This window comes from Coturnix japonica, chromosome 1, assembly GCF_001577835.2.
Source record: "Coturnix japonica isolate 7356 chromosome 1, Coturnix japonica 2.1, whole genome shotgun sequence".
Lineage (NCBI taxonomy): Eukaryota > Metazoa > Chordata > Aves > Galliformes > Phasianidae > Coturnix > Coturnix japonica.
Window position 1 is genome coordinate 170,801,192 of NC_029516.1, and position 25,078 is coordinate 170,826,269.

The 25,078-nt window shown below is 37.1% G+C and overlaps 1 protein-coding gene across 11 annotated transcripts in view; it reads left to right on the plus strand.

The window, feature by feature from the left end:
• The first annotated feature begins 18,465 nt into the window (after positions 1 to 18,465).
• TENM4 (teneurin transmembrane protein 4) overlaps positions 18,466 to 25,078 on the plus strand; it is a 1,512,248-nt gene continuing 1,505,635 nt past the window's right edge. For 10 of the 11 annotated variants that reach the window (XM_032442260.1, XM_032442267.1, XM_032442273.1 and 7 more), the window contains exon 1: positions 18,466 to 18,857. The gene's annotated coding sequence lies outside the window, so the exon portion shown is untranslated. The remainder of the gene's footprint in view (positions 18,858 to 25,078) is intronic. The other variant, XM_032442272.1, reaches the window with a different exon arrangement.

Genomic DNA, 25,078 nt, shown 5'->3' on the forward strand with positions numbered 1-25,078 from the left:
TTGTTCTTAGGATGAGAGGTTTCTATGCAAATAAATGCATGAATAACGTAAATTAGATGTTTTATCTATAGCAAGGGAAAAAAAAAGAAAAAAAAAAAGCTAAAAATCACACTTCTAAGGGACCTGAGCTTTTCTGGAATCATTTAAATACACTTAATAAATACAGTACAAATAACTCCTTACTCAGCAGTTTTATTATATTTTCAGATCAGCTGCCTCTCACACCAGTTTTCATGTCTTTTTACTGCTTAGCACTGACATATCTAAGAAAGATTAATCTTCTTTATCTTTTGTCTTTTCATAACCAGTTGTGACATTATTACTAAGTTTCAATTGGTAAATTCAGTGCAAATATTTTCCTATTCTAGGTTTCCCAGTTCTCACTAGAGACTTAATGAATTCAATGAGCCACATAGGAGTGATTAGAAGCATCTTGTTTTCATTTTGATTGTAGGTTAAATATTTTACTTCAGATATTAAACTACTTTGATTATCCCATGTGCCTTATCTTCTTTATCAGAAAAATATTGAGCTGCTGTACCTTTGTTCTGACTTTCATATATGGAGATTGATGCAGTAATGAAAGGGAGTATACAGTGAGATAATAGAAATAATGAGTGACTGGGCTTGATGACCTAAGAGATCCCTTTCAGTTCTGCCTTCCCTATAGAGCTCCCAAAACTTCAAATATCTCTAGCAGAAATTGTTCATTGAGAGCTTTGTCTGCAGCCCTATCAAGTCACCTCAGAAATTTGTATTGACTTCAAGCTAGCCTGGATCAGGCTGACAGTTTCTTAAGTTTATGAAATTTATTTGAACTGTCTGTTCTTTGAACACATTTTGCACTGTGCTGAGTTCTTGCATTTCTAGCTCATAGTTAATTTATTGCTTCTTGTCATAGGCTCATAGAATCACCAAGGTTGGAACAGACCTCCAAGATCATGCAGTCCAACCATCCACCTACCACCAATATTTTCCCACAAAACCTTGTCCATGGGTAAAACATCTAAATGTTTCTTGTGGCATTTGTGGCATTACTGGCATCTCATCTGAGGTGGATGTTTGCTTTTGGCATTTCAACTGGATCTTTTGAAGAATGTTGCTGCAAGGGGTCCAGTTCCTTTGTTGTCCCATGGAAAGGTGTACCCACAGTTACTCATGTGAAGAGTCAGCTCATTTCCACATGAAGTTCTGATTTTCTAAGAAAATATTTCAGATCTAGAAGGATTTTTAAGATTTAAAGTTTCACCAAATTGTGCATTTGCCTCTTCCATGCTGTTCTACTTCTTCAAGGAGAGAGAGAAGAAATTTAACACCCCAAAAAACTATTAAAAAAAACAAATAAACAAATCAATAAAAACAAACAAAACAGTTTTGAGGAAAGAGGTGAAAGATAAAGACGAAGGAGAAAGTACAAGAAACACCAGTCATTTCATCACAGCATAACCATGAGATGTCTCAGTGAGATCACTTCCAACACAAGCAACTTTTCAATATCCTGGCATGTCTCTACCACTTCAGTCTGTCTGTCACTTGAAACTGAGACTGCTTCATTATCAAGTGATGTCCAAAATTCCAAAATGAGCAGGTGCTGTGATCAGAGTCCTCTAAATCTCCCATTTTTCTCTCCTCCTGAAAACTGTGAGGAAGTAGAAAATACTCAGAATTCCTGAAATAGCAACTGTGTACATTTCTATGTGGCATCCACCCTGCAAACAGATAAAGCACTTTATCCTACTGTGAAGGAGAAGAAAGCAGCTTTGTACTTCTGAAGCCATTGACTCTCCTGTTGAAAACAGCTTCAGTTTTTAAGCCCAGTGCTGGTTATGGCTCTTAGCTTCTCTTTCTCATAACAAAAGGACATGTTTTTAGTCATCACCAGTAGGGCTCTAGGGGGCAAGGGACTGACCCAACTCTCTTGGATTTGACATTGAGGAATTCTTCAAGTCTATTTATTATGCACTTTCTGTCTCTATATATATTAGCAGTACCATAAATGTACAGCATTGACCTTCAACACTGACCAACAACATTGACCTTCATGCATTAAGGCAAATATATATAAAAACATAAAAAAGACAAGTTTAGTAAAAATCAAGTAGTTACATGACAAGATAGACTCATGGAGTTCTGCATGTGTTAAAATGCAGTAGTAAACAGAGTTGGAGACATAGGAAGACACAAGCCTGATCTTAGGTATACAAGATTTGGTGCATCAACAACATCACACAAAAATTCTGATGGAACATGACAGACACAAATAATGCATGAACACTTACAGAGGATTGCACAAGTTTTCTGGCTGGCAGCTTCAGCTGTTGCAGTGCAGTTTTCAAGTGAAAATAAATAAATAAATAAATAAAAAGCAGAAAACTCCACTTTGTCTACATGTTTTCTATTCCTGTGTTGTGCTAATCTTCCAAACCTGGTTGTTTATTGTACCTAAATGTTGACTGTCATAAGAAAAATGAGGAACCCATTCCAGTCTATTATAAAATTGAGAGCAAATGCAAATTTGCTTTCTACGTTGAGACATATTTTTATCAGACATAAAACCTGGGGAAATGTTTCTGAGAAAACTCACCCCTTGGGAAAATGTCCTCAGATTTCAGCTCACAATTTCTGTTATAAAAATGTGAATTAACTTCTATTTTACAATAAGAGCAATTTTGAAATAACAGAAGAGAAAGAAAATACTGCAAATTATTCCCTGCTCAGACAGATCTTACATCTTAGTAAGGCAAATGTAGAAAGCATTTGTGTTTGCCATACTTAGAAGAGCAGTATTGAGACTTGTTTCCAAAACAATTTAATATTTCAACAAACACATATAACATAAATTTTCAGAAAGACCGCACATTGTCCTGCAAATTGGAAGAGTAGCTTGAAAGGAATTGCACTTACTTTTTATAAATGATAATAATAGTTTATAAAACAGATGATGAAAGCAGAGGTTTTGAGGAGTATGTTTCTGGCATATACACCAGTACTCTTGAGAGGAATTGAATTTATGGAAGTTTTGACAAGCAGATTTGTGTGAATTAACAGTGAGGGAGACACTGAAGAATACACTATTTAGAAGTCATCCTTTTTATCTGTAACTATATATGAGAAAAGTAGGGTCAACTATAGCTAATATTACTAACCGAGCTCTATTCTCAAAATATCAAGTCAAGAGAGCTGTGTTTATATTCTGCCTTTTGTAATGGAAGTAGCTACTTTTCCCTGTTGATATGGGAACTGGGTGAATACCAGATAAATGCATTCAGAAACATGTTTACTGTATTCAGTTCCCAATCCTTATTTGTCTTTCCTTTATTTATTTATTTATTTACTATTATTTTTCTCCTCATATAAGCACATTATTTTAGCATGCCATAAAGTTTTGGGAAAAGATGCTTTTGATATGAATCAATAACAGCTTACTTACAGAATCTTTGGTAAGGTAAATGACAGTTTTTTATTTCAGCAGGACTATTTGAATCTTAGAAGCCTGTGGGTCACTGTCTGTGTATTTCAGTATGTTAGATAGAATTATAGAATCATAAAGGTTGGAAAGACACTAAGATCTAGTCCAAACATTAACCCATCACTGTCATACCACTAAGCTATGTCACTCTGTTCCACACCTACTCTTTTCTTGGAAACTTTCAGGGATGATGACTCCACCATCTCCCTGGGCAACCTGTTCCAATAATTCATATGGTTGTTAGAGGTGAAGTGCTAGATCATTTCTATGCCTACATAGAGTTTTCAATGGCTCTGTGTGTATAAAAAGTACAGATTTATAATACATTTACATACATGCATACATGCTTACATATGCATGCATACTTGCATGTATATGTAAGCACGTGTATCTATATTTGCCCCATACTTGTCTTTATCCAAGTTCTAAGTATGTCTTTAAAGATTTTCTTTCTCTGACACCTGTGGACCTTTTCATGAGTATTATTCCTCCAGTGCTGAGGTACACTGAGTTTGTCAGATTGGTTTTGACCCTTCCCCAGCAGGTGAGAAAATGCTCTTCCCATCTGGATGCTCATTAGCACTCAAAACTGTCCCTGTTACACTTGTAGCATTTGAAGATTATCTTGATAATGATCTTGATGGTTTCAGCTGGCAGTTCTTGTATTACTAGCAATTTTTTGTACTTCCATACTCCCCAGCATTCCCTGAAAAGACTTGGTTTAATGAGATATTCCTGGATTTAGACACTGGGGGAATAGGAAGAGGAGAACAATGACATCAATAAAGTCACCAGTATTCTTTGAGTATCCTGCCAACCATCTGTATCTTTATAATATACAGTTCAGTGTTAATTCTGCCACTGACATGTGCAATAAGCTGCATTACCAGTATTTCATATCTTCTGTCCATGAACAGCATGAGGGCAGATTTTTTTTCTGACATCTGCACAATTCCAAGTGTTTGAAGTTTTTTTATTCATTTTTTTTTCTATTTTTCCCCCAGATACCATCCATTGAATGTGGTGATACAAGGCTTTATCTATGCACATATACTACCTCACTTTATACAGGAATGTGATGATGACACGAGCATTTCACTTTCCCTTCATCTTGGCTACTTGTTACACAACAGGGGGCACCTATTTAACTTCACACCCTGCATCATCCAGTCTTGACTTCCAATTACTAATCCATAAGTTACATATATAAAAATGAAAGTGTAGATATCCTAGATATAGCTGATGTGCAAGGCTGTTTTGTTGTACAAGCACCAGGCCAGATGCAAGATTTAGGAATGCAGTTCAGTTATCTCATTCATCTTGTAATTTCTAGAATAGTATCCAAGTGTTTTTGCAATTAGGAATGGATTTAGTCCCCAAACTGCCTTGCACAGATTGAGAAGTGAGTAACACAAAGATAAATGTTGACTTGCTCAAGTCTCAGAAATGAAGCATGAGGCACAAGACACTGAGTCCCACTCTCTGAAATCCTACAACCATTATCTCTATTACCTTCCAGACTGACTTGCTCAACTTCATTGAAAATTTTATACTACTGCTACAAGTGAGTTTCAACTGTAGCACCTTTGGGACTGAAAGATAAAAGCTGAACCTCAGTGATTAGACTGCTGGTATTTACTGCATCTTTAATATCATGTACAAAAAGTAGATGGGTTGATTTCAGTGTTTTCCCACTCTCAACTGAAGTGAAAACAAGAATTACTTTGGCCAGCATCCCAGAGATGAAGTAAAGGTTAGGTGAGGGAAGTACATTACTCTCATCTTTTAGTTTCATGCCAGTCTCCAGTAAACAGTGAGGAGGTGGAAAGGTTAAATAATATCCATTCCTGACAGAGGTTCTGAAACTTTCACCAGGAGAACTTTAATGCACTCACACCACACCATGAAAACAAAAGGCATTTGAAAATTTGGTGTATGATCTGACTATATATTAATGATGTAGTGTGCTGGAAAGCAATGGCAATTTTAAAATAAATTTATAATGGCGTATAATGGTGTCCGAGATTCATAGATTGTTTTGTTTGGCAGAGACCTCACAGCCATCTAGTTCCAACTTGTGCATATGGAAGGGAGAAATTCCAGCGTGTCAGGCTGCTCAGAGCCCATCCATCCTGGCCTTGAGCACTTCCAGGGTCGATGCAATTACAGCTTCTCTGGGCAACCTGTTCTAGTGTCTCACCATCCCAAGAGGGAAGAATTTCTTTCTTATAGTGAATCTTAATCTGTTTTCTTTCTGTTTAAAACCATTAACCATTTGTCCTATCACTACTTGTCCTTGTAAAAAGTCACTCCCTGATATGGGCAATATTCCCTCTCTTATACTGGCAAATGAACCACAGAGTATAGAAAGACAACATAATAAGTTGCAGCATGAGTTAGACATTTTTAGAAATACAACCCTTTAAAATGTACTTGTAGAAAGAAATAGGAACAGAACATAACAGTGATTTACAATGCAGCACTTGCTAACAACTTTAATAATAAATTATGTCTCATTATTATAAACCAAATGTGTAAACAAGCTAAAAATTCCTGCTTATGCTGAGGAGCTCACAATCTAAAACACAAGATGAAAGCAAGTTGGAGGGGAATGGAACATATACATTTGGCATCACACAAATTACAAAGCAGTCCAAGTATGCAGGGTTTTCTCTGGATACTGATGCTTCTCAACCAAGAACATACCCAATCTACTATTCCTTTTATCATTTCCCCCTATCTGTGCCATTAAAGCAGCTGCAGTAACATTCCACTGTGATCAAATAGTCTGTCAATTAGTCTTCTTAATTCACTAAGTTACTCTTCCTTCATTGGAATCAGTGCATTAAATGCTAAATCCCCTAAATGAAAAGGAGTTATAAGAAGGAAAGAAAAAAGAAAAAAAAAGAAATTCTTTTCATGTGACCGAGTGGTGAAGAAAATCTTTAATGACAACCTTTATGAATGTCACTTTTCAGCTTCTGTTTTAAAGTTTTCAGTCCTCAAAATACCAAGAGAAGTTTGCAGGGTGTCTCTGGTGAGATCCAGAATATTTTTGTCTGAAACATCCAAGTTACCAAAAAAGCTAGAGCAAGATATCCCATGAAATCCTTACTTCCTCCCTCCACAATTCCTCTTGAGAGCTTTTTGTTTATTTACTTATTTTCTACTGGTTTTAGAAAGTACGGGTGCAAAGAACACCACTTGATTTCTGGATTCCAGATAAAATCTACCCAAGTAGTGGGTAGAAAAATGACTTTTCTCATAAATGAAACAAATCTGATCAGGAACAATTGCGAAAGAATAAATATGGAACTTTGCTATCTCATTTGTACAGTCACTTTTCATTTGTACAGCCATCCTTTAAGAAGTCACTGGGGAAATGAGTACAGACACAACCACCTTGTACTCTGAAAATTAAGGGTGATTAAGAATCTCCGATTAAAACCCAGTTTAATTAGTGGACAGTGTGAAGTCAGAGGCAGGCCAGTTCCAATGTATTTCCTTGTGTGCAGATGGTGAAATGCCAAATGGTATGAAAAGAGATTTTAATTACGAGAATCATGAGAAAAGTCAAGAAGCAAGGAAAAAAATAGCTACATAAAGAAGACTGCATAATAATACAAGCAACACTGAATCCCAAGAGCTCACAGAACGTTAGATTTAATATTAATATATGATAGGGATGAACAATGTATATGATTGCATTTTTAGTTCAAAGAGACTTCAACAGTTTGGATATAATACAAAAGTCTGTGCATGATTTTCATGTAGCAATAAGAACGGTGAACAGAGGTAACCAAATCATGGTTCCTGGACCTGTAAATATGGAGAAAAGTGATGCTGTTTCTCCAAAAGTACACTTATGTTTTCTCCCGTATATCTCATTCTCATTAAATTAATTCTATTATGCTCCTTGAAAGTTGTTTTAAAAATATCTACTTTAAGCTTGAGATCTGTTAGAGGCTAGATGAGCAGAGCCTGCAGCCTCACATACTGCCTGAATTTGCCATACTATTTCTTTGTAATTGCCGTACTATTTTGTCTGTTTGTTTTTCTTAGTTCACAAAGCTCCTAAAACACTGAAATTCTGAGATACTCCTGCATATAAATGCATAAATAATATAACTTAGTATTCTGAAGCTTAGCTTATCTCCAGCATGCATGCATACAGTTTATTACCAAACTTGAAATAAAGTTTAAGTGGAATGCATCAGCAGTAAGTTACTTTTAACCTGGCACTCTGCAGGTACACTGAATATTTTTGAATTCTGGGAAGAGGAAGATGGGTTCACAGCTGGTTCTGTGGTGCTCTTAACTTGTGAGGTTAATAACATACTACAGTACTTGTAGATGCAGAGCTCTATTCATTTATTCACTGTTAGAATTCTATAAAAATGTTTATTGCAGTACCTGGATCAACATGTCCAAATAAAACTTGTAGTAAAGATTAATGAAGGGAAGAGTATAAAGGAGACTAAGCCTTGACTAGCTTTGCATCTGACTGTGACTGAATGATGGAAAGATACCAACAAACAGTAACAAGGAATGAAAACCCTGTAGAGAGTTGTTTTGGTTGTTTGTTTTTTTTAAACAAAGAGAGAAGCCTGTTCTTACAAGTTACCATCATAATAAAATTAACATCACAAGAGAAGGATGTGAATAGCTGTTATCAGCTGCATTGGATGATTTCAAGTTGGAAAAAAACATTTAAATATCAGAGCAATGAGAACAAATTAAGGACAATGATCTAAGATGAAGGTATCAATATTGGTCTGATACAACAATAAATAGATAAACCCCAACATGAAATGGAACAGTCAGAACTTAACAGCTTTGCAATAATATGAGCAAGACCTAGCTAGTTTTATGACAGATCTTAATAATTTTATGAAAGGTTTGTATAGCATGGTTGCTGAAATATCAGGAGGCTGAACTTAATGGCTTAAATATCACTTCCAGTGTTGCAGCTCTCACTTCTACATATTATGTCAGAGGGATTATGAAAAGTGCAAGACTCATTATGGGTAATTTTTAAGGCCTTTGGTTATTTCTTAGTTGTAGAAGGATCGAGGTAATCTAGTGATTTACATGCAAGAGGTCATCCTGAGCTGAAGGATAACTTTAATTGAGGTGGTAATTAAGATATTTGCTTGATAAGGCTTTTCCTGTTCTTATTGAATGTGTTCTGTTATGCTTATTGATTTACATATTAATAAAGAAAAGTCTAATGTCAGATTTAGTTAGTGATTCTTTCAAGATTTGTTTAGTGCTTTATCCCAAAATCAATGTTTGGGGGAAAAAAAAAAAAAAAAGCCAAAACAGTGTAGAAGCAAAGACTCTGAGGTACTGTGTGATCTCTGGCATGAGGACTATAAATCAGGTCAGCATGGTCATGGCTTTATGTATCTGTACTTCTAAACTGTGACTGCTCTGATACTAAATATTAAGTGGACTCGTGGTTTTTCAGCTCAGATGTTCAGACTATTTTGCATCTATAGCTTCTCATAATAGAAGTAAGAAACAGGTTAGGCAGGATACATTTCTTCACTTGAATAGCAATGTTCATTTCCCTGGATCCTGTTCCACTTTAATTTGAATGGCCTAAAAGTTTAATTCACGATAAGGGACATGTACAAATTAAGTCAAATTAAGTCTTCTCAGGAAGACTGGCATAAATCTTGGGAGATTCTGCTTTGTGTCTGCATTACAATTTAGGATATATTTTTCTTATAAAAACTAAAGGTCATCATTCACGTATTTTAAGATGTATCTTTGAATTAGTCTTTGGACACGTCACACTCTTTGGTCATAAACCATGAAGAAAATTGAATGACGTTTAAAGATCACAGGAACTATAAAAGACTTAGAAACTGTCTGCTATGTCAAAATTAGGCAAATAGTGAGGAAAACTGAAAATGGAAGAAAAAATAATGTCTTTGCAGTGGGGCAAGGGTAAATGGACAATTGAAATGCCAAAAGATTGGAACAGATGAAATGTTTCTGTCCTAAGGAGGGAATACTTGCCTCATTCTGCAATATCAATAAAGGTTATGTGGTAAAGTTACAAAATAAGCAAAGAGAACTCCCGTCATTTCTGATAATAATACTCAGTCAGGAAAGAACACAGCATGATTCCAATACACGAGAATATATTTGTATGCTTGGCAGTTAGAAGGGAAAAAATAAAAATAAAACTTAGTTTTGACTAATATGGGACTAAGGAAGTGGGCCCACTGTAAGTTTCCCTTTAGAATTATTTTTCATGGAAAAAAAATCAGTGTTTAGAACAATATCTTCCTGAAAACAATGCTATTTTGATGGAAAGTTACTACATTTCTTTTACAAAAATACTTCCAAATTGAAAAATTCTGAATAAGAAAAAAAAATATTCTCTCAGTGATTTTCTTATTAGTGAAAATCACTTCACCTACTTATCTGTCTACAGTACAGTTAGTATAATTAGTTTAGTCCAAAGACTTTTTGCAGTTGGTGAAAAGAAAAAGAGGAATCACTTTATTAGGTATAGATGCCTATAATGGAATGGATGTCACTCCAAAATTGCCTGGTTCCTACCCCTGATTATCAATAAAATCTGGATAGTTAGTTCAAAAAGTCACCATCTATACCGTAGACATCTAGAATAAGATTTGAGTGTATCCAATCCTATGAGACATAGGAATTTTAGTTCCAGTCATTTTTGGTCTTCTTCTTTTATACAGCCAGGAAAATCTCCAGGACTTCATCTCCCCTAATGCATGACAGATGTTCAGCTCTTATTTGATGCATTGCCTCCTGTGATCAAGACTGAGAACTATGATGCATTATATCAGGTAATTCATTCCAAAAATGAAATTAGTGATATGAAATGACTGAACCATAGCTCCTGCAAGTCTGAAAGAATATATGCAGTTTTTAAGTAAATGGCTTTTTTTGGGAATCAAAACAGTCTGTGGATTGATCAAGAATAGTCTGATTTCTTATCGAGTTCCCATGCTTGCAAAATGTGAGTTTTGTTTTGTTTTCTACCCATTTCTTTCAGCCAGGCAGTGGAGTCTGAGACATTTATCATCTGTTCTACTATTGTTCAAATATTTTCAGAATCTTCTTTTCTCTGAGAAAGCAGATCAGATGACTCCAGCTAAAGTCCTGAATGATGTGCAAATTATTTGCACAGAACCAGGCTCTGGAGGTATGTATTTCTCTTCTATTGCCTTCAGAGGGAATCTGTAGAGCTTTGAGAGCTCCTAGACACCTTAGTTAATTAAAATAAATGATATGAATTCCACTGAAAGTCTGCACATTGTCTCCAAGATTTTTAGGCAACAATGCAGAAGTAGCACTAAACTGGGCTCACAATTGAAGCCATACAGATTTAGCCATTGACTAAACCAGACATATAACAAAAGGCATGAAGATGCATAATGTGTATGAACATATCTCATGCTTAATAAAGCCTTTCAATCAACAGCACTGACTACTATACTAACTAACTCACCTTCATATGCAGGTGAGCGTGAGCATTCAAGAAGCTTCAGCCCTAAATACACAGTGCATTTGGGGATTGTGAGAGGTAATATAGCTAACTGTACCTGCTTCTAGGCATGGTGCATCCAAAATCTTCATTTCCAGTAACTGGATTTGGCATATATCCCCAGAGGAGGAACTGTTCACACTCCTATCCAACCTTGAAGCCAACAGGGCAAATACCACTGTCTGGATTTATTCTTTTAAGTGGCAAAAATGAATGCTTTTCATCCTTCTAGTGCTTTTAATGCAGACAGATGCACCAGTGATGAATAGTAGTGGTCCAGCATCTGGCATACTATATTACAAGACAAATAGTAGCTGTAAGTTTCTGAGTCTCCTATTTGAACTACATGTATGTAGTATAAAATGTCTGAATCTGGTTGAAATCTTTTTGTATTGTTAAAATTTTCATATATTTTAGATATTTATTTTTTCATATTTGCTTCCTAAGAAGACAGGCCTTATGGACTTCTGATCTGATCTGTGTATACGATTCAGAGCCATAAGGTAGTCCAGTCTTCTTTGATAGAAAATGCAGCTGAGATTTCCTGATTTCTATAATTTCTACTGTTGTTTCTGAAAGCAGTATCTTCTAAGTTCTGTATAGCCAGAAGGATTCTCAGTCACTTGTAAGACCAGATTCAACCTGTTCTTCTGCCTTTTTGTAGCCACAGTTGGTAGTGGATTAGAAGGAATTAAAGATAATAAAGTTAAGGAAGTAAAAAATAATGAAAAAGTCAAAAAGAAAAGAAAAACTATAAGGATACCATTTTGACAGTGTCTTTCTGTCTTTAACGTAGTTTTGAGCAATAGTCTTCCTTTGAGAAGAAATCCTTGTCTCAGATGCAATGGTAAAGATCTTAAACTTGAGAATCTAGTGATGGATTCTATATGTCAGTAAGCATTTATTCTCTGCTCACTGAGTAAATGAGATGGGATTTTGGCTGCTTCTTCTGCCTCTTTGCCAGAAGAACTTTTCATCACTACACTGTTGTCACTCCAAGTCCATATCATGTCGAACAGGAGATGACTTCTTACTTACAGAATAGCTTGCAACAACTTATTTTAAGAGGAGTTCCTCAATGACAAACAAAGTATAACTTCAGTCCTTCCCAAGACAAGGTTGAATGAGGAATGTGCAAATTTCCTTCTTCTCCGTGAAAAGATATTTCAGCCCAATGAAGCCTCCATGTTTCTTCTCTAGAGAACACCCCATCTTGCCTCTCATCATAAACATTAAAAAAAAAAACACAAACTACCTGTTTATATAATATCTTCCTTTATTATCTGAAGCCTTTTGACTGAGATATTTGCATTACAAAATTTAAAAAAGAAAGAGAAAGGGAAAGGGAGGGGGCAAAGAGGAGGGGGGGAGAGGAGGAAGGGAAGGAGAGAAGGGAAGGGAAGGAAAAAGGACTGTTAGAACCATGATGATTCATTTCTGAAATTTTAACTCCAAAAAAATTATTTCCCAAGCCTGCATCCCACCTGCTGAGCTGTGAGCCATAGACTGACTGGGAATGTCTTTATGCTTTGCATGAGAGCACTCTGACTGCCCAGTTTTCTGATAAAGACAAGTCTGGACCCCAAGCAGAGAGGCTGAGCAGAACATTTAAAGAGCAGGAACAAGGCTGACTCTGGTCTGTTTTTAACATCTCTTATCAATATAAATGACACATCAAAAGAGCATTATTTTAGCAAGAAACATCAAGGAGTTAGAGAGTGAGGATTTCATTTAGGGAACAAAACAAACAAAATAAAGAGACTTGTTTTTCTTTGCTTGGTTTTTGGAATAGCAGTGGAGTTGTTGTTCTCCAGGCTTTAATGAAGGAGTCATCATCCAAGTCCAGTGCAGAAGCTCAAGCACCAGCCTACAGCACTCAGCTTTTCTGGTTTCTTATGACTCTTCTCATATAATGATTTACTACATTAAATACATTTTGATTTCTTTTTTTCTTTTTTTCTTTTTTTTTCTCCTCTTGTATCTGTTCCTAGAGTTCAGAGCTCACATTTGTTCTAGTTAGCTAAACTTCCCGCCCTTACTCTGTACTTAGTTCTGTTTCTCACACTACCCAATTAGCACCTCAGTAACTATGCCATGTCAGCCTCTTTCCTCTGACCCAGCAGTACTTACACCAGTTCTGTTATGCTTCCTATTGATATGTATTCACTGAAGGCAATGGGAATAGTTGCTTGTTTAAAGAAAAGCAAGCAAATAAAAATCTTTTGCTAAATCCATGTTCAAAATGCCCAGAATTAAAGAGGCATAGTAAGGTTATCCATTGGATTTACAGTAGAATGAAATACTGATACCCCTTAATATTATTCTCAGTGTATTCTACTACTGCTTTTTGGATGGCTGTGGAATGGTTAGGCCTCATACTGTAACACTGAATGACTTGATTTCCATGTTTCTGCTTCAACAACAATTTCTGTGAGTCTGATAACAGCTCTTTAAGAGACACATCTGGTTAATATATTTTCTCCTTTGGAATGAAAATGCCCATTAGATTAAATTGTCATGGGAACAAAACTAAGTAGAAAAGTTAAAGAATAAATACAGCGAACCTCTTATTAATAGTTCAAGTGGTTTTAGCTCTGTAGCATATTGAATTATTTAAAGCATAGGGTTGTGATCTCTTCCACCTTTTCTAAGTTAAATTTCATCAGGAGTATCTCTGCCTTCCAAACACACAGATGCACCTTAGGTGAAAAGCTACAGCTGGAAATAAAGGATGTTGCTCACTAAAATCTGATTGCTTTTATCTGAATGAATGTGACTGAAGACTGTAGTTCTTTGTGACTAATACAGAGAAGGAAGTAAACTTCTAGTTGCATTTTCCTTTTTACAAAGATTTGAGAGAAAACATTTAAAATTTGTTGTTGAAGTGATTCATATGGAAGATAATCTTCTTCTGAAGAAGTCAAGAACTTTGGTTAAGGTCAAAATTTATTCTCAGTTCATGTATTTGCTTAAGACTTAGTAGATATTATAAAGCCCAAATAAACATATTCTCATAGAATCATAGAGTGGCTTAGATTGGAAGGAACCAGAAAGATCATCAAGCTCCATGTCCCTACAGTGGGTTGGTTACCACCCACCAGAACAGGCTGTCCAGAGCCCCATCCAACCTGGCCTTGAGAACCTCCAGATATGGGGCACCCACAGGTTCTCTGGGCTTAGGAACACATTTCTTTCCATGTCAGTAGGATCTTTTTTCCCACATCAATGAAACTTTCAGTAAGTATTTTTGAAAGTTTGTACATACACCAGCACTCTTCATATCCTTCCTAGCTAGTTTAATTTAACATAGAGACACGTGGGATTTCACAGCTCAGTGCTTCCACAATAATGCAGTCCAGTTTCCTTTTCAAAACCACAGTGACAGGTGCACAGAGAGATTTTGAGAGCAGATGGATGTATACGTTTTTCTTCTGAAGAGAATGCATGACCATGTACACTTAAGCCTCTAATGGCTGATCTGCTATGGAAAACACATGCTGATGTACATGCAAGGGCAAACAGAGAAAACAAGTTTGTATTTCAGAAACATAACTTTAAATTAAGAAGAAAAATATGAATAAACTGCTTTAAGATTGTGATCCACATAAGTCACTAATCATCGAGATCTCCTCTCACTCAAGAGGACACTGTGTCACATAGGAATAATGAAGAACTATCCTTCTGAGAAGCTGTCTCTGAATGAGATCAGAATCAGACCTCCAAGCTACAGCATTCATATCCTTATGACTTCAGCCTGAATTGACTTTCATCTTGACTTTAAAATGGAGACTGCAAAATAGATCATAAGCACAGGGAAAGAAATTGCAGAGTAATCAAGAGTCACATCACATTCTCCCCATATCTTCTTTTTTTACATTTGATTTTTGGTGTGAAAGCCAATTCACAGGTCTTTTTCAGCCACTAATTTTCACAAACACAAATGTAAGTGAAAATTAATACACCATTAAAATTGCTTATTATTCATATCTTAAGAAAGCACAGTTTCTTAGGTACGAATCGCATCCAAAGAACTTTTCTCACAAAAAGAGGTTGGAAGACTAGCCCTTCACATGCAGATCTTGTAAAAATATGAGTGCAATTTGATAATATTTTAATATCTTTGAGTGTAAATTATTAATGTTCAGTGTTAAAGAAAAAAAGTCTCTTCTAGGTTAAACACAGGCTCTCTTGAATGACATTCATATGCCCTCACTCTGAAATTATGAGAAGAAGAAAGTCAATATCTTTAGAATGTGAAAGTGGAATGCTAACAGCAATATAGTATCAAGATATGGGATTTGGGTTCCTAAATACCATCTATTCTCAGGCAATATTACATTCATATTGCTGTCAGGCAAGTGAACAAATGTCAAAAAGTTAGTACAGGGATATATTTACTCATGTGTAAGTGCATGCACATATGCACATGCACAAACATGTAAGATACTTGTATACAAAATATATGTCATATATATATGAATATATAATTGCTACAGACACATACACTCATCTCTTGTCTTCTGCATCTAAGAACATTTTTAATGAATCATCAGTTTTACTCATACACTCCCCCTAAAAAATGTGTATGTGCTTTATAGGTCAATTTGTCTATTACACTTCAGATAGCAGATGTGATTTCTAGGTGCTTTACCAGCCAATCCAACCACAGTGATCACTGTGGTCATGAGGTATTTCCTGGGCAAATTTCCTCTGAGAATTGCATCTTTGCAGATCATGATCTTTTATGACGTAGGGAAAGCAAGGGTCAGGGACCTACTTTGTGTTTTTAATACATTTAATAAGAATTCTAAAATTTATTTGCAAATATTCAGGTAGATCTGTTTTGAAAAGTGAAGCTTCTCGGGGTTTTAATGTTTTCCTGTGTAAAGAGAGTTCTCAGTTTCTTCTACTTTGTTTTAAAGTTTCTTCCGCAGATGCTATTTTCTAGAGAGTCAGTGCCTGGGACTACCTTATTACTTACTATGGATCTCCTGCAAATACTTCCATATGGGCAGCATTCTTTTGACTTCTTTGTATATGGCCTCTGTGCTCTCTGCACAGAAAAGGCATGTGCAGATGTAATTAATTCATTGGGAATAGAAGTGATCACATCTACCTTTCATCCATACTTTTCCTGTTAGTTTCTGAATCTGGAGGAAGAATAGAGACTGGACATCATTAATTCAATAAGTTTATGACCCTGCTTCCAGCTTCCTACAGCCTCATGCATCTTATTACTTCTTCAGTTTTTGAACAAAGGTTTGCCTTTACACAAACTTCCAAGTCTACCTGAGCTTTGAATTTTCCACATGGAACAAAATCTTGGAGATTATAGATTTTGATCCTTCATGTCAGTTCTGGGGATGAGGGATGAGGGGATGGGGGATGAGGGACCATGCCTGATCACTATACTCTATGCAGTTGTGTACTCCTACTAATGTAGCATGTGCAAAAGGAGTTATGGACATCTTATATCTCATGCACTGGATTCCCATTATTTCTGATCTTAGCTCCTTGCATCATTCCCAGATGACAAAAATGCTTCTGCATTTGTCTTTCCTCACCTCATTTCACTCTTTCTAACACTAATTTGCAGCTCCAGAATTTACAGTTAATACTAGTGTTAACATAATAACAACCCTAGATGAGTTCACAGATATCTAAAAAATTTCATGTTTTCTAAGTAGTGATTTTTTCCCCAGAACTGTCTGTTTTTTGTTGTTGTATTATTTTTTGTGTTGTTTATTTGTTTGTTTGTTTGTTTGTTTTCTCCTCACATTTCCCCTTTGGTTAAATGATTACAGATTTGGAGCTTTCTTTTTCTGGAGTAGAAAAAAAAACCCCACATAGTAGAACTGCCCCAAATGGGCAGATCTGATACTGGATGAGAGCCTAAGTGTTTGCATGCAGTTAATTCTGACAGGTAATAAAATTAAATTAGTAGTATTTGTCATCTCTGAAAACACTCCACAGAACTATTCCTGCTGGATTTCTTGAACTCTGTTTCAGTGACCTAAATCTTCTCCCTGTAGGAAAAATGTTCATTAATGTCAATGTAGATGTGAACCATGATTGTACTGAATGATCATGGCATCATATAATACCAGTTTAGAATAATATCTTTATAAACAAACAATAGATGCAGTTTTGTTTCTGTATTTTTTCAGTAGTACTGCATTTTGCAAGTTCTGCTAGTGTGTCTGTCTTTCACTGTTTGTTCATTAAGGCTGCAAACAAAATAGGCAGGAGGCTATTTATTCTGTCCAGTAGTTTGTAAATAACAATAGCCAAAAGAAACTCTTCCCTTAACTAAGCTAATATTCCCTGTAGACAGGCTGCTACTCTGGAAGAGTCTCTGAAATTTTTCCACATCTCTGAAGATTTTCTATGGACTTGCAGCCACACCACCTTGAGGTGTGATCTTGTCACATCTGACAAATAAAGATGAATGTGAGTAATCATAGAATGGCTTGAGCTGTAAGGGGCCTTAAAGATCATCTGGTTCCAACCCCCTGCCATGGGATGGTTGCCACCCACCAGCTCAAGTTGCTGAGGACCCATCCAACCTGGCCTTGAGCACCTCCAGGTATGGGGCATTCAGAGCTTCTCTAGGCAATCTGAAATGTCCTGGAATGAATGATCTCCAGAATCACCCCAAGACTACCAGAGTCTGGTGTTGATGACTGTATGTTTTTGTTTCCCAGTATTCCAATATGACCTGAAGACAAGAAGGCAGAATTTAGTAAGATGGACAGTTGCCACTTTGGTTCATACCTGCTCCTGTTAACAGTGTCACTCTCAGCTGCTTGCTAAGTTGATGATTTATATCTACAGAAGCAACTGGGATTTATTTATAATAAACTGGAACAGAATGTTGTGGATCTAGATTCAGACTCTGAGTGTGTGACCTTGGACATAGCATTTCCACCCCTGAAGCTCATTTCCACCCCTGAAGTAAAAACGTGACATTTCTAGTGTTTCTCATATCCAATCTGCATGTAAGTTTTGTGGTGGCTTTTTATTTATTTATTTATTTATTTTATTAGAATGAGTCAGTGCAATACCTATCTCTGTGGGGCCATCTTCACAGCTGGGATCTGTTGGTATTCTGGTAACTGCCGAAATAATAGTAGTTCTCATTAAGGACTCTTGTTAAAAAAAAAACATGCTTTATCATGGCTGAAGAAATTCTCTTTTGGATTATTAATTAAAATGAAAACCAATTGCTTTCACCTGTGGACCACAGCATTTGAAGAGGGAATGTTAAGGACAGAGAAATGTAAAACAGCTGTCTCGAAAGTTTGCTGCATGAAGGATTGGAGCTGCCTTTATTCCCTCCTCTTCCCTCCTGATGCACTATTCAGACCTATTGCTTATTGACTGATAGGCTTATTGATGAAATATCCAGCAGTGATGCAGCCCAGGGAGGTCAGTAGGGTGCAATTACAGGCAGAGCAGGCTTGGGTGTGCTTCTGAACTACTCCTCCCTGCACAGCTCTTTCAGTATGCATATCACATCTCCCTGCTTGTAGCAGGCTGATGAGTGTGTGCAGTTAGTGCAGGCACACACATACTTCTGCGCTTTCCCTGAAAGTGGAGCATTAGCAACTGCAGTCAAAAAGCACCCTTGCTTCTTCAGCTCTGATCCTAGCAGCAACTGTCTGATTCTGTCTGGAGGAACTGGGAGACAGCACTGGAGGCAAGTTTAAAACGGACCTAGTGACACCCGGCTGTCACATCTGGCTTCATGAATCTACTTATTACCAGTACACTTACAATTACTTTCCCAGTCCCATTGGTAGTGTATGTTCTTGAGGACTGCCTGGCTGGGAAGGAAGGAGCACAGTGCTGAAGGTATGTTGCAGTTTTCTTTATCTTATGTCTTGTGCTGAGTGTTTCTCTCTGTGCATCTCACTTGCAGTCATTCCTGGTCTATGCAGCTTTCCACTGTGGGCTGCTGGAGCCTGTCTTTAGCTACAGAAATAGATAGCCATGTACCTTTCTTGTTTTGTTTTCCCTCAGTAAATGATACAGATTGTTTGTTAAGGGGCAAAATAATGTGACCAGATTAAAGTTTCAAGGAAGATGACAACTCTGGCTGCATTTCATATCGCAAGCAAATAGGATGCTATTATTCCCATCGAGGCAACCTTTCCAGTCATCAGCTCCCTAACTGTGGACATGGAAGGTTGCTTTCAAATTGATGTGTTTATTAGATATGATCTGTGTGTGCGGTGCCAGCAACAATTTGCATACATGTTTTGAAATTAAAAAAAAAAATAAAAAATCTTTCATTAACTTTCAAAATGCTCTGGACTATAACACGCTTCCTTAGAAAAGAGGAGTGAGCCAAGCTTTTCATTGCGCTTAAGTTCTTTTACTGGCATGCATTCATCTGGTACAAACTCTTTGCCAAATCCAAGAAGTTTGCTGTTATTGCGTTTCCATAAATGTAACAGCTGTGAAGAGAATGAATATTCATCCTGCTTGGATTTTTATTCCAAAGACGTTTTTATTATCATTTTAATGATAATTCTGACTTTTCAAGGGGGTGGGAACTTAGATAAAAGAGTTTGGCAGGTTGAGATATTTTGATAAGCTGCATATAAATGCTTCCTGATATAAACTTGATACAGATCTCCGTGTTCTGCAGTTAAGATCTGTCAGCATCTCTCATTCACTTGCAGCCAACTTGATCTGTTGCTTTTACTTGTGGATTGTTTTGCTAACAGGTCATCAGTGATGACAATAAGGTGCAGTTTAAACGCTGCTTTCTCATGGGACATTATTGCCTGAATGCTACACATTTGCTTCTGATTGTCTCCAAGACATTGCTTATGTTATTATAATAAAATGCTGACTTGGTAAGTCCTGGATTTGAAATGAATGAAAACTTATTCTGGGATGTTGCTAAGGTCAGAGAAGCCCACTGTATTCACTGTACTGTAAGGGCAGAAAGTGATTTGATTAATCTCCCCCCAGGAAAATTCCCATTTGTAATTTATCAAAATTATACAAGCAGGAGAGACCATCCTCCCCTGCAGGTAGTAGAATTGTCTTGAAAACAGTGAAGCAGCATGTGTGCCTGTCTATGTGTGCCCAGAATTATATCGCTAAAAAACCTAAATCATCCTAGATTGCAGTGGCTTCCGTATAATTAGATTTTGACTACGCAGGGCAGCTCGTCCTCGCTCAGGCTGGACAGTGCTGTTCTTCAGTGCCAAGGTCAGCCCGAGAGTGGCAGGGATGCTCCAACCCTCAGCCAGCAGTGGGCCGTCATTCACTGTCTCCTCCTCGTGGAGGGGGGCAGAGAAAAACTGCTTGTTCCATTCATCTGTCTTCATTTTGAATGCCATGTGAATCAGCCTAGCATTTAATGCAAACTTTCTGGTTTTGTTTTGTTTTGTTTTCTTCCTGTTGCTGTGGCTCGTTATAGGGACTATAGGCATAAAGTTGCACTTAAATAAATGTAATGAAAACAACTTGATGAGTCAAATTCTATTTGCAGGGAGAGGAAATCAGATTACCTTCCTAAAATCAGGTGGAAGTTGCTTACGTGAACTGAAGTTGGTTACCTGGATGCCAACTGGTGTAAAATCTCATTTTCCCTTGGCATGCTGTGAATTTTTGTGACATGGACCCATTCCTTTAAAGCTGTTCTACTCCAAGAAAAACAGCCAAAACTGATATTATTATTATTTTTTTTTGTCAATCACTAGGCACAAAAAACTGCCTGTATGCAAGCTGCAGGTATCTGAGAGCAACTATGTTTTATCCTTCCTTCCACTAAAGTGAAGAGAGACAAAACCAAACATATAAACAGCAAACAAATAAACAACAACAACAAACAAGCCCTCAAAGCTCAACACCTCCCCAAACCTCTCTGTTTCATTCTATTATGGATAAATAAGCTCTTCTTGGCTGCTTTAACACATCCCATGCTCAGCCCCCATTCTGCCTCCCTTCTGACCCTTCTGCAGAAGGGAGTGTAATTCGTCTTGCCCTCTTGGCCACCTCACCCTGCTCCTCTTCAAAGCAGATTTGTCGATCATATAAAACTGCTGATGCATTTCCTATGCTGCTTTGCTAGCTGGTTCTGACATGTGGAGGCTAAGATGCATTTTGTTAAGTTACGGTCTCTCAGCACTGCGTTTTGCAAGCTGACCGGCCCTCTAGTGTCTCGAGGTGTTTTATGCAAAGAGATCCCTTTAGCTGCTGTGAGACCAGAGGTAAAGGGGATTTTGAAATGGTTCGTGAAATATTATTTGGGTCTGGAGTGATTGATGAAGATGAAAGAACATTCATCCTTCTACCAGGAAAAAAAAAACAGCCTGCTTTTGTGTACTTTTCGAGCACGCTGACACTTGTGAATTAAAGAGGTAGTGACACAGAGACTGAAGAGTTGTAGGAAATAATTGTGTATTTACATGATTCAACAGGGATTTCTGAGAGGGTCTTCTATCACTCTGTGCTCTAACACTGGAGAGCTGCACAGCTTTTTCAGTTCTGTAATGAATGATAGCTGGAAATTAAGATGAAGGGAAGAAAATGCCACAAAGCCTCAATTCTGTAGCAAACTAGGATCCAGATGGCAAGCCTTTTTGCAGCAACACGCTGGATTAACTTTAAGATTCCCTGGCTACTACTCTCATGTTAAATGTGTCTTTCCTTAACATTTCAATATGATGGCTTTTTTTTTTTTTTTTTTTTTTGCAAAGTAATGTCATAAAAACACATGGTTTCAGGCATATTATGTCTTCAGAAGTAACTTTCCCTGTTGACCCTTTCAGAGCCAATAAATTTCTTGCATGAACAATAGAGATGATGTGAACTTTAACAGAGAGCATTCCATGTGAGTTCACAGTAGCATGACAGCATGACAATGTGCAGCAAATGTGGCTGCAAAAAATGGCAGAAATCCTCTGCAGAACTTTCAAATCCTATTCAGTGTTGTCCACATGACAATCTTTTCTGGGCCTTGAGGCCAAGTACTTGTGTTTCCCCCATAACTTACAGACCCAAACTTATTTTTTTGTAAACTGCTCTTGTGTCTTGAATTTGTTCTGCTGCTGTCACTCAGCTACAAGAAGGGTCATTCCTGTCTTCACCTTCCTGAAAAGTGAGGCAGTGAGACACCCAGTGGTGACAACCAGCATGGTGAGCTGGTGTAGGACCTGGTGGGTGCCCTCCGGTGCTCTGGGCAATAAATAAGAGTGGAAGCTTCTGCGCATAATAATTTTGTCTTCATCTCCTTTCTACCCTAGACACAAAAGCCTGCACTTAGAGCCCTTCCCAACCTGTATTCACCCTTGCTGTGCTGTCATTAATGGAAACGTGGAGGCTTATATTCATGGAGAAATACAACTACTGCATATTTTAAGGAAACACTCCAGAAGCTGTTAGCAGTATTAAGCTCAGCTTCTATCCACGGACTAGCCATGGTAATATACTTCAGTAAGGGCATACTTCTTTCTTGGCAGAAGTCTCATCAGAAAACCAAGTTTAGGCAATGTTTATGACTTCTTCTCAAATTCTGTCCTACTTGACATAAATTTAATGGGGAAAAAAAAAAAAAAAAGTGAAAATGGTTTTAATTGAACAATCTCCATAACTTCTCGATCATTTTGCTCTAGATTATAACATTTTGCAAGCTAGTCAGTGAGCTTACAACCTGTACATCTACAGGAATGACAAACTGTAAGACCCACTCCTTTTCTTCTTTCTCTCATGGGCAGAATATTAAAGATAAAGCTGGTACATAAAGAAAATCAGATCCGAGGCCTGATACAATTCTCTACAATCATAGGGCTGCTTAGACTAACAAGTAAACTCTCTACACGTCTCCCTGTTCACCCTGAATGTTCCTTTTGAGTTAACTGTAGGTTTCTGTTACCATTAGATGTTCATGTTGAATGTGTAGCCTTTTAGGGTCCATGAAGAGCCCATTTAGGGCTTAATTATACAGGCTTAAAGCTATTCAAATGCAGTCAAATCCCCAGGGAATCCTAAAGCCTCAGTCCTGACTAATACTACACTAAATTCATCTGTAGTTGTCTTTGCTAGATGACCATGCCTGTTTTTTATATTGGCAAATAAACGGAATGTTTTTCCTTACTGTGGGAGACCTGAGTTTTAAATCTAATTTAGCCTGTATGTCTAAATTCATATCTCCCATAAGTGTAGTCTACTAGTACTTTAAGGAATGCTCTGGAAATGAAGGAATTTGAATTCTTTCTCAGATGGGTTTTACAACCTTGTATAGAAAATCCCTGTATAGAAGGAGAAAAGACAATAGCAAAATTCACTCTAATCTCTTCATTATATACTTGAAGGTAATGAGAGATTTTTTGGTGTTTCATACAATCATAGAATCATTAAGGTAGGGAAAGACCTCTATGATCATCTAGTCCAACTGTCAGTTCCAGTTCTTCTGATGGCTGGTAATTCCTACCCTGTACTGCTTTGAGTTATATGTATGCCACATCCCAAAGAGCATGAATAGGAGATGTAGGTGGAATCCAGGCATGCCGTTGTCTAATCTTTTCTATTCCTGCTTTTTCTGTAATGCTTTGATTTTTTAAATTTTCATTTCATTTATTTATTTATTTATTGTCCAGAAACTGATGTAGGATCTACCCTTCTAGAAAACCTCAGATATGGTAGATGTAGAAGGCTGAGTTGTCTAATTCAGGTTCATGTTGGTTCAGATTGGGTATTAGGAGGGTAGTGAGCAATGGGACAGATTCCCTATGGAAATGATAACAGTACCAAACTGATGGAGAAATATGATATGAATTCTGGGTGATCCTATGTGGACTCAGGAATTGGCTTCTTGTAAGTCCTTTCCAACTCAGGGTATTCTATGATTCTAATTGTAATTATATGGTAATATTTCAGAAGTTTAAAGAAATCCAAATTAGCTTCCAGCTGTCACCACAGAAGGAAAGAGTCTCCTATAAGTCTATAAGAAACATTCCAAAAATGTTTCAGATAACCTCTAGGTGTCCTAATAGAGCTAGAAATTTCTCTCTGGGAAGCTGAAAATCATGGAGAGTATTGAATGTCAGGGCTAACTTCCAATCAGAAGCCAATTGTAGCATGCAACTCTAGATCATTCCTAAAAATAAATAAATAAATAAAAATAAAATAAAATATCTGTCTAGTCTGATAAATAGCTTTCTAGGCTTTTCTAACTATATTGACAAAACCATTATTGGCTCAAATGGGAGCTTAGTTTTATACTACAGAGTAGACATGAGGCCAATGAAAGCGCCTATGGAAGACGTGAATCTTCCTGCAGTGAGAGCTTCAGAGCAGAGATGGCCTCTCTCTCTACTGACCTAAAGGTAATCTTAGTTCTTACTTTAGGGGATTACTGCTTAACTTTTTGGTATATCTATATTTTAGTGGTGTCAGTGTTAGAACAATCACAGCCTACCTTGAAATGCTGCAAAATCTATTTGACTTTTGAACCCAGATATTTATGAATGAATGGGTGACTTTAATGGAAGAGAAACAGCCTCTTCCTGGATACACTCCATAGGTGTACATGGCTTAGGTGTTTAGTGCATCACAAGTTGCTTTAAGAAAGGTCCTTGTTAAATTATATCCTGAGAGAAACTAAAAAATCTTAGAACCATGTCGCAGAGATCCTTCCTCTGAGGAGCAGAAGCTCGTAACTGATCCAGCGATCATTATTCTGCCCCTTTAGAACTGTTCCAATATTTGCAAATTACAACTCTCAGGAAGGATGTGTGGGTGGCAGTTATTAAATATTTGCCCTAAAATAGAAAAAGAAATAAAAATAAAACAGTAACTGCTACAAAACAATCAACAACAAAAAAAAAACAGTGTAATATTCTGTCTGTAAAAGTATAAACACACTCATATGCAATAACAGTGAAGAATTTGGTCTCCCACCAGCTGATAATTGGACACTAGGATGGTGAGTATCTTCCTCTTTGTCCTCTGTGCTCTGAACTATCAGCCCATGCAAACCAATAACTGCTGTGGGTGTTGCTGAGTGTGAGGATGAGTAATTCACTGCAGGGAAATGCTGTTTCCTTGCTGGAAAG